Source organism: Gymnoscopelus braueri (genome assembly GCF_963280865.1).
Source record: "Gymnoscopelus braueri genome assembly, chromosome: 22".
Taxonomy (NCBI): domain Eukaryota; kingdom Metazoa; phylum Chordata; class Actinopteri; order Myctophiformes; family Myctophidae; genus Gymnoscopelus; species Gymnoscopelus braueri.
The window spans coordinates 502,501-514,070 of NC_137624.1; positions in this window are offsets into that span (position 1 = coordinate 502,501).

Genomic DNA, 11,570 nt, shown 5'->3' on the forward strand with positions numbered 1-11,570 from the left:
AAATGTTGTTGGATTTTTTTGAAGATTTGAAAAACTATACATTTTTGGAAAGGTTATTGTCCAAGGAATCAGAAAATCAATGTTTGCATTTGCCCAGATGTGTATATGGTGGCCATATTGGCATTTACAAAATGGCCACCCTAAAATGTACGTTTTTTAATATCTCGGCCTCTAAATAAGCTGGTACATTGATTTTAACTGCTAAACCTACATTTTCAGTTTCAAGGAATCCAATGGTGGTAGTTATAAAGCTACAAAACTTTATAACATTAACCCTTAGATGCATGACTGAGTCCAAAATGACCAGATGTGGTTGTTTTCTTGCAATATCTTTGTAATAAAAAAAAGTATCAATTCATATTGAAGATTTACAAAACTATACATTTTTGGAAAGGTTGTTGTCTAAGGAATCAGAAAAACATTTTTTCGTAGTTTGCATGTCTGTGGCGGCCATATTGGAATTGACAAAATGGCCGCCGTAAAATGTATGTTTTGTAAAATCTTGGCTTCTAAATAAGATTGAACATTGTTTTTAATGGCTAAACCTACATTTTCACGGTCAAGGAATCCAATGGTGCAAGTTATCATTTCATTTTTTTGTATCATCCCATTGACATAATCCACCATATGGGTAAAAAACAGCACAGCCCAGGCAGTCTGTCAGATACTAACTCAGTGTTCTTTTTTATTTATTTTAACTGTGAACTTTGGATGTTTGTGTAACCATCTTAAACATCATGACATGTGTAATCATAGACAGTGTCTATGCATCATCATAATCATCATCATCATCACTTTCGTGCATCACAGCTTGGGAATCGTCATCGTTCTGGCACTGGCTGCTGCACTGACACATTTCAGTACAGGTCCTTAGGAACATCTGCCAGAAGAACAGTCAGAATTACATTTGCATTGAACCATCTCAAGGATGGCCTTTGGGGCTGGGAGGACCTCTGTGGTCGTTGGTTTCAGCATGCCATCCAAGTGTTTGAAGTACCCATTTTCAGGGGATCCAGCTGTGGATCCTGCAGAGCAATGGCTGCTTGTGCCAATGGCCTTGTTTGGACATGGACTCTCAAGATGTGCTGATTCAGAGCTCCAGGTGTTGACGGGAGTTTGTCACTTGCTGCCCTGTGTTTGCAGAACAGATGCCATCGCAGTTCAGGGATTGTCTTGATGTTGATACCCTTGGGTGAGTAAGCTGCACATACAAAGGACTCCAGTGTTGACAGCATTCCTTCCATCACTTCTGCTTCATTCAAAAGCATCTGCAGACCATTGATAACATCTTCATCCGTTTTGAGGTAGACCTGCAGCCAGGTTGACTTGCCTATACGGGAGAACCGGATGGATGGCATGCTGAAACCAACGACCACAGAGGTCCTCCCAACCCCAAAGGCCATCCTTGAGATGGTTCAATGCAAGTGTAAATCTGACTGTTCTTCTGGCAGATGTTCCTGCAAAGCTAAGGACTTAGCCTGTACTGAAATGTGTCAGTGCAGCAGCCAGTGCCAGAACGATGATGATTCCCAAGTTGTGATGCAAGAAAGTGATGATGATGATGATTATGATGATGCATAGACACTGTCTATGATTACACATGTCATGATGTTTAAGATGGTTACACAAACATCCAAAGTTCACAGATAAAATAAATAAATCGAACACTGAGTTAGTATCTGACAGACTGCCTGTGCTGTTTTCTACCCATATGGTGGATTATGTCAATGGGATGATACAAAAAAATGAAATGAGAACTTGCACCATTGGATTCCTTGACCTTGAAAATGTAGGTTTAGCCATTAAAAACAATGTTCCATCTTATTTAGAAGCCAATATATTACAAAACATACATTTTACGTCGGCCATTTTGTCAATTCCAATATGGCCGCCACAGACATCTGGGCAAATGCAAACATTGATTTTCTGATTCCTTAGACAATAACCTTTCCAAAAATGTAGTTTTGCAAATCTTCAATATGAATTGATACTTTTTTTTTATTACAAAGATATTGCAAGAAAACAACCACATCTGGTCATTTTGGACTCAGTCATGCATCTAAGGGTTAATGTTATAAAGTTTTGTAGCTTTATAACTACCACCATTGGATTCATTGAAACTGAAAATGTAGGTTTAGCAGTTAAAATCAATGTTCCAGCTTATTTAGAGGCCGAGATATAAAAAAAACGTACATTTTATGGTGGCCATTTTGTAAATGCCAATATATATACACATATGGGCAAATGCAAACATTGATTTTCTGATTCCTCAGACAATAACCTTTCCAAAAATGTATAGTTTTGCAAATCTTCAAAAAAATCCAACAAAATTACATAGTGAACCTGACTATTAACCCATTAAGACCGGGAAAGCATCTGTCATTTTAGATTTGACGCACTTTAGCCATTATCTTATACTTTGGCTATTCAGAAAAATAGCAGATATACAAGCTCATAGCGCGGCACCAAGTGCCACGCTATGAACTTATAGATCTGCTATTGAAAAATTGAAAAATTGTGAATATTTTTGTGAATATTTTGCAAATCTTTGAATATATATTTTTTAACATTTTGATTTTTTTTAACATTTGTAACTCAAATCTTTGCTTCTGGGGGATTCTACAAATGTCTTCTACATTTCAACAGTTTAAAAAACAGTTTGGATATAATACTGTTGCTATAATCAGTGGATCTCAAACTTTTTTCATGTCAAGGACCCCCAAAATTATATGTATTTGTCTGTGGACCCCCATCTGAAAATATGTTGTTACAGGGACCCCCAGAAGCAAAGATTTCAGTTACAACTGTTTGCTTTAAGAATATTCAAAGATTTGCACAAATTCTCACGATTAACAAAAATAAATAGCAGATCTACAAGCTCATAGCACGGCACTCTGTGCTGGGCTATGAACTTGTAGATCTGCAATTTTTTTAATAGTCAAAGCAATCTAAAAATGACACACCGATGCGTTCCCGGTCTTAGTTGATTAAACAACATCCTCATACAAGACACAGGCTGTCTGTCAGTATGTTGATCAATTTGTAGGGACAACATAGTTGTTTAATGACATTATTAAATTGTGATTTCACAATTGTGATTGTGGGGAAAAAACACACAAACAAACAAACAAACAAACAAACAAACAAACACAAACATTGATAATTTCTTTATGGGCGGCTGAACTGGCTCGGATTACTGTGGCTTGAAATAAAGTGGTTCTCAAAGTGGGGTTCGAGGACCCAAAGGGTCAGTTTAACCACTTTAACCCTATTGTATACTTTGGCTATTAGACCCTAGCAGATCTTCAAGCTTGCACAGCATCACAATGTGACACACTGTTAACATGTTTTAATAATTTAGCAATTTCTTCGTAAAAAAACATTCTCTCTTTTGGGGCCCCTGACACAAAATCTTTCATATGGGGGTCCATGGCCAAACATACTGTATCAATGTGGGGGTCCTTGACATATAATAATGTGATATATGATAATGTTTGAGAACCACAGGACAATTATTTGCAAACCCTTTTCTAGTTAATTATTTATAAAAAAGATATCGAGTGAACTAATGCATTTCAAACATTGAGCACGTTATGGAAAATACTTACAGAAACTCACACTTTAAATATGTATTTGATCAAATTAATAATCTTAATTTTTCAGTTGACCATTAGAAATATTTTTCATGGACCAACAAAAGTGTGAACATTTTGTATCAAACTCTGAGTTACAATAATTGAACCAGAACAAGATTTCTGATTTGTGAACACCTTGAAGCACACAGATTAGTGTGGCAATAGGCTCTACGAACAGTAGCCATATTGGAAAGAAATTGGGCCACTTCCTTTCCTCCTTCACAAGTCTTACCAATGATAGCCTACTAATTAAAGGTAGGGTAAGTGATATTTTTGGGCATTTTTCTTTTTTGTTAAAAAGGTTAAAGTACTATATTCTGATTGTAATCATTGCTACAGAGCGTTTGTTCGGTCACAGGGGTCTCTCCAGCTCTTTAGTAAACAGAATATATATATAATTTAAGCTATTTTAAATGTTGTCTTAAAATGTTTTGTCCTCTCAAGTATAGTAATATAAACGTGTGTGTGTGTGTGTGTGTGTGTGTGTGTGTGTGTGTGTGTGTGTGTGTGTGTGTGTGTGTGTGTGTGTGTGTGTGTGTGTGTGTGTGTGTGTGTGTGTGTGCGCGTGTGTTCTTTCCACTGGGTGTCTGAGCTGTACTCTCCCAAAGGGACAGAGCCTAGGAGAAGGTCACGGCAGGGGTCACAGACTCTTCTGCTTGTTTCCAGATGCATGTTGTCTCCAACCCCCTCCCCCCACATACACACACACATCATGTCTGTTCCTCTTTACCACAGGAAGCTACATGCTTTTTAATACACAGCTTGTTCACATCATCTTTTTAACTGATTCTCCTTTAGGCTGAAAGCCAGTAAACGTTGTGTATAATATTATATGAGTGTGTGTGTGTGTGTGTGTGTGTGTGTGTGTGTGTGTGTGTGTGTGTGTGTGTGTGTGTGCGTGTGCGTGCGTGCGTGCGTGTGTGTGTGTGTGTGTGTGTGTGCGTGTGTGTGTGTATATACTATAGGTGTGTGTGTGTGTGTGTGTGTGTGTGTGTGTGTGTGTGTGTGTGTGTGTGTGTGTGTGTGTGTGTGTGTGTGTGTGTGAACTTCCAGTTCACAGCATCATGAGAGCTCATGATGCTCTCAGACTTAAAATTACACATCTCGGAGGCAAATATTATACTTTTACTCCACTACAATTATTTGAAAACTTTAGTTACTTGTTACTTTGCAGAATTTGATTATTATTATAAAACGTACATTAACCACTTCAGCCCTACTGTATATACATTTCGGCCGTTTGAAAATAGCCGATCTACAAGCTCACAATGCGTCGCGTCGCGATGCGACGCATTGTGAGCTTGTAGATCTGCTAAGATTTGTATACATTTGAAAACTTTAAATGGGACATTTTGCATAATGAGAACGCCAAAAATTAGTATGCCAATTTTTATGCCAATAATTTTACTCAAGTACATTTTGAATTCTGGACTTTTACTTGTAACAGAGTATTTCTACATTGCAGTATTGATACTTTTACTTAAGTAAAACATTTGAGTACTTTTTCCACCACTGCACACACATGCACGCACGCACGCACGCACGCACACACACACACACACACATACACACACGCACGCACTATGGCTATTTCGCCTATTTTTGCTACTTTTGAAAGCATAAAATGCTTTGGCACATAATTTATTTCAATTATTATGGTATCGGTCACTTGCAGTGGTGAAAAAAGTGCTCAAATTTTCTACTTAAGTAAAAGTATCAATACTGCAATGTAGAAATACTCTGTTACAAGGAAAAGGCCTGTGTTCAAAATGTTACTTTAGTAAAAGTACAAAAGCATTGCCATCAAAATATACTTCAAGTACCAAAAGTAAAAGTACTAACATGTTTGAAAATAGCACATCTACAAGCTCACAACGCGTCGCGATGTGATGCGTTGTGAGCTTGTAGATCGGCTATTTTCAAATAGCCTATGTATAAAACAGGGCTAAAGTGGTTAATGTATGTTTTATAATGTAATAATTTATATCTGCAAAGTAACTACCGGTAGTAACTAAAGTTTTCAAATATATGTAGTGGAGTAAAAGTACAATATTTGCCTTTGAGATGTAGTGGAGTAGAAGTAAAAGTATAGAAAATTGGAAATACTCCCGTAAAGTTAATGTACCTCAACATTTTACTTAAGTACAGTACTTGAGTAAATGTACTTAGTTACACACTTAGTTAACACAATTAAATTGTTAATCACAATTATCTGTACGATAATTAATGGTCAAGTAAAATGTCATGGCTGTGACAGACCCTAGTAGAGACCGTCACAATGATCACGTCTCATAGAGACCCCCGCCCCCCTTCTCCCTGTCACTTGAAAGCATTCCTGAGACCACAGGAGACCCCTGGCACACACACACACACACACACACACACACACACACACACACACACACACACACACACACACACACACACACACACATACACACACACACACACACACACACACACACGTGCGCACGCACGCACGCACACGCTCACGCTCACGCACACACACACGCACACGCACACATACAGATCCCTCCCCCTGGCACTGACTGACTACAAACACACACACACACACACACACGCACGCACGCACGCACACACACACACACACACACACACACACACACACACACACACACCCGCACACGCACACGCACACGCACACGCACATGACCATGCACATGCACATGCACATGCACATGCACATGCACATGCACATGCACATGCACATGCACATGCACATGCACACACAGCTGTAGCTATTACTATTATTACTATTACTACAGCTATTACATACACTATTATTTCTTTTGGGCAAAAAAACACGTATTATGTCTCCATATTTAAACTTGCTTTGTTATTTTCAGAAATTTAGAGTTGTGATATTTGCTTAACCCTGTCTTCTACCCTGACTCTATCCCTGAGCCCTCCCAAACTAGCAGAGTGTGGTAGTGAGAACAATCATTTTAAATTCAGTATTTAGATTTCATCAGACACGCCCCATTCCTAAACCATTACTTCAAACTCCATTTTAACCATGATAGATTCATTGAAAACACCTGTTCTTGGTTCTGGTGACTCATACTGCCCTCCTAGTACGTGAGGGGCCATGTTTTCTTTTTCTTTTTCTTTTTTGGGGGAACATTAAAAAACATTGTGAGCTTGTAGATCTGCTTTTTTTTCTTCTTTTTTTTTTCTTTATTAAAGTGTCATGCTTCCAAGGAAGCCCAACCCACATGGACTTACAGGACACTTTTACATTTCATTTGACATGAACAATGAACCGACATGATAATTCCCAAACAATGATCAAATGAAAAACACTCACGTTTCATACTGCACATGGCAAAAATAAATACAACTTAAAATACAGCATTGGGCCTCACACACACATACACCCAGACACATCTGCTATTGATTTGCTACAAAGAGAGATGCAATGGTTAACAAATGAAATGTCATTGGGCTTAACTTTGACCCACACTGTCTTAGTGGCATTGTATTAAACTGTGTGAGCACACACACCTTTTGACTGCCACCTCCCTTGTGTTGACACAGCTTACCACACGTGGAAATGCTTACAATCAGTGGTGGGCAGTAACTGCCAACCACTGATTGCAGTGGTGGGCACTGATTGTTTGTGTTTTGCATGGGTATATCAAAGGGAGACCGCATGTCAAGCAGTTCAATGGCCCCGATTCATAGCGAGGGTCGTAAATATGGGGTAAATAAAGTTCGTAAAGGCCGGTCGTATTTTGGTAGTCACAAACGGACGTGCAATTCCCAAAGGGGTTCGTATATCACAGACGTGCGTATGACCAGGTGTAGGAGCTGATTAATGTCGAAGTCTGCATCCAACAGCATCCAACTTTAACGTCACTTTACGGCACAGTGTTGCCATGTCCGCTTATTATAAGCGAATTTGCGCTTATTTTTCTGTAAAGTTGCTTGTAAATATTGGTATCAGTGGGGTGCGGTTTTTTGGGCTTGTTTCTAAAGTGTAGTTGGTTATTTGGGCTTGCTTCACAATTGTTGAATTGTTTTAACCGGTGGTTCTCAAATATTTTTATGTCATGGACCCCCAAGTTAATATGTAAGCTAATTTATCCCTATAAGCCCCATCTGAAAATGTTTTGTGCCAGCTGGAGGCAGATTTGTGTTGTTAGAATGTTTAAAAAATCCTCCAAATATTCCACATTTTATTACAAGATTTTTTTTTAAATATAGCAGATCTACAAGCTCACAAAGGTTTAATTAAAGTGCTTATAATGGCCTAAGTGCCAGTTGCTTCTTTTGGCTTATTTTCATAGACCTGGTTGCTTATTTCTCTCACAAAATCTGGCAACACCGGAGTTTAACTTCTCGTCCAGACTTACAGCTGTCGGCCCGGCCGCAATGCCTTGACACTGACAGAGAACTTGAACACCATTCTGATCTGTCTGGAAGCGAGTCCCACTATTGCACGATGGATCAGCTGAACGTAATGTGTAATGTTTACAAGGTTTAACCCCGCCAGCAAATAATAGACTATAAATAACCTGGAAAGGATATAACATTGCTCACGTTTACCAGGTAAAAAGATGATGTTGAAAATAAATCCAGGGCATACAAGTGGAACGCTGCTATTCGATTATGGACCAGAGCTTATTGATTACTTATTGATTAAATTAGTTCATTTTTGATTAATATATCACTGTCCTACGTCTGAATGGGGAATGGATCTTCTGGACACAGCTTTCATCACTATAGTTTCCTCATCAGATGGTAACATTTATTAGGCTGTTGTGTGTGGCGTTCATGTGATCAATATACAGTAGAGTAGCCTACAGTAGGCTATAGCCTACAAATTAATACCGCGGCACGGACACTGGTGCGCCGTCAGTCCCTCCGCAGTTTCATTAAGGCATGATAGCCTATTTTCATTATTACGTGACACTTTGGCTCAGATGGCCCGCTGGCAAACACACTGAGGGACCTATATAATTCAGCTCTAAATGGAACTGATAGCCTAGAAAATAAATAAAAAGCGGTGGAATCTACATCATGTCTATATTATGCATAGGCTACAAGCAATACATCGTTTGACATTTATTTTTTATTTTTTATATATATGTGTTGACAAATGTTGGTCACATATATATTGTATTTGAGGTTTGCCACTGTTGTAATTGATTTTGGCATGAAGAATAAAGCATTCTAAAGACATACGCACATTTCAGCCCTGGTAAGACAGCCTCGGGGCTGACCTGAGAACATGCGCACCTGACGCACCAAACACAGACCAAAAAACGTTTATGAATCCGACTGCAGGTGTAGGATTTGTCCTAAATGCCAGTACGTACAAAATATGGTCGTAAATCCCTTTATGAATCGGGGCCAATGTTCTTTGGAAGGAAATAAAAAAAATGATTGCATTTGATCCTCACATCTCCGTCAGGCTGCATGTGCCTGGGCTATTCAAAAATAGCAGATATACAAGCTTGTAGATCTGCTATTTTCTGGAAAAATCTTGGAAAATGTGTGCAAATCTTTGAATATATATATTTTAAAAGCGAGCATTTGTAACTCAAATCTTTGCATCTGGGGATTCTACAAATGTCTTCTAAATCCTAACGTTTTTTGAAAATATGTTGCAATAATATCAGTGGTTCTCAAAAATGATATGTATTTGGCCGTGGACCCCCATCTCAAAACATTTTGTTCCAGGGACTCCCAGAAGTTGTAACAGAGTTAAAAATATTCGCTTTAAAAAATCCCCATTGCACAACGAAGTACGGTATAATACAGATTTAAGGTGTTAAACAGACTAATAAAAACAAATAAAAATCTATTCGAATTTTTTCGTGTTGATGTGTTGATATAGGAAAGAAAATGGAGGACAAAACATGGAGGAAGAGAAGCAGCATCCGTATGCTTATGCTTGCATTGCCTGTTAGGTTTCAAGTAGCAGAGAGGACTGTTTGGTTTGTTTCTCACTCAATCAGTGGTGGAAAAAGTACTCAAATGTTTTACTTAAGTAAAAGTATCAATACTGCAATGTAGAAGTACTCTGTTACAAGGAAAAGTCCGGAATTCTAAATTTACTTGAGTAAAAGTACAAAAGTATTGGTATCAAAATGTACTTAAAGTACCAAAAGTAAAAGTACTAAAACATTTTGAAAATAGCAGATCTACAAGCTCACAACGCGTCGCGATGTGACGCGTTGTGAGCTTGTAGATCGGCTATTTTCAAATAGCCTAGGTATAAAATAGGGCTAAAGTGGTTAATGTATGTTTTATAATGTAATAATTTCTGCAAAGTAACAAGTAACTAAAGTTTTCAAATAATTGTAGTGGAGTAAAAGCACAATATTTGCCTCTGAGATGTAATGGAGTAAAAGTAAAAGTATAGACAATTGGAAATACTCCATAAGTTAAAGTACCTCAAAATTGTACTTAAGTACAGTACTTGAGTAAATGTACTTAGTTACTTTACACCACTGCACTCAATTCGGTCTTACAGAGTGGAAAGGCTTTACAATGGACTGTTGTGAATGTTTATCAGTGAATTCTTACAGTGGTGACTCCATATTTACACAGGTGGTCTGATTCTGAGTGTTGCAGCAAACCATGATAACAGGACAACTCATACATATAGTAAGTACTGCTTCTCAAAGTGGGGTCCGGGGACCCCCAGAGGTCCTTGAGCAAAATGAGCAACAGTTCAGCCTTCCTGCAGTGTTCGGGTCAAATATGACCGATTTAGGCCTACATGCTTTCACTGAATCATAAACATTGTGTTTTGTTTTTCTTGTCTCAAGACCTTCCTTCCTCCCACTAGACATCAAACACTCAACATTGCATTTTGAGTGTTTTATTCAACTTGGCTACTTTCGCTATAGTTTTTAAAGTTTTTTAAAATAGGGAAGCTATGTTGAAAGTGGTTAATGTTACTATAATTTCACCACCTAGAGAGAATATGCTTGTGTCATCTCCAGCTGTGTGTGTGTGTGTGTGTGTGTCAGAAGGACACACACATCAGAAGGACATTTGGAATGCACTGACCTCGGATAAGTTTGGTTATTAACTGAGATGATGAATAGTTAACGCTATGGCATTACCGCAGGTACAGTAGGCTCACCCAATTAATAATCAGTCAGATTATACACAATCTGGGAACCCATTCGGTAAAAAATAAATAAATAAAAAACTTTGTTTTCGCCCCTGGGGGCACCACCTCCTTTTTTGTGCAGAAACAGGAACTCAGTTTGGCTCCTCCCCTTTCTTAGTCAACTTCCTCCTGGGTGCTTCTGTGTTTATTTCTAAGAACAACACTACATGTGGTGCTTGAGAGATTGGATTATACCTAATTGCATCCTGTCATTCAGCACTAACCCTATCTAAATGTTACCAGAATGTTATATACTTCAGTATTTTTAAAAGCAAGTACTCCAGTACTTTTCAATTTCGTGTGGCCTCTGACACAGCGGAACTGCACAGTGCCTGTTTATGCAACTTTATCGATCTTCAGTGTGGATGCCAACTTAATTATAGTTTCAGTTATTATGCTCAGTGTGTAGTAGTGGGTCGGAGGGGCTTATTGTCGCTATAAGCTGAGAATAGCAGATATACAAGCTCATAGCCGAGTGCCACGCATGAGCTTGTAGATCTGCAAAAAAAAAAATATCGTCAAAATGTGTGCAAATCTTTGAATATATATATTTTTAAAGCGAACATTTTTAACTCTGTTACAACTTCTGGGGGTCCCTGGAACAACATATTTTCAGATGGGGGTCCACGGCCAAATACATATAATTTTTGAGAATCACTGATATCATAGCAACATGCGTTTTTTCAAAAAACTGTTCGGATTTAGAAGACATTTGAGTACAAATGTTCGTTTTAGAAATATATATATTCAGAGATTTGCACACATTTTCCACAATTCTTCCAAAA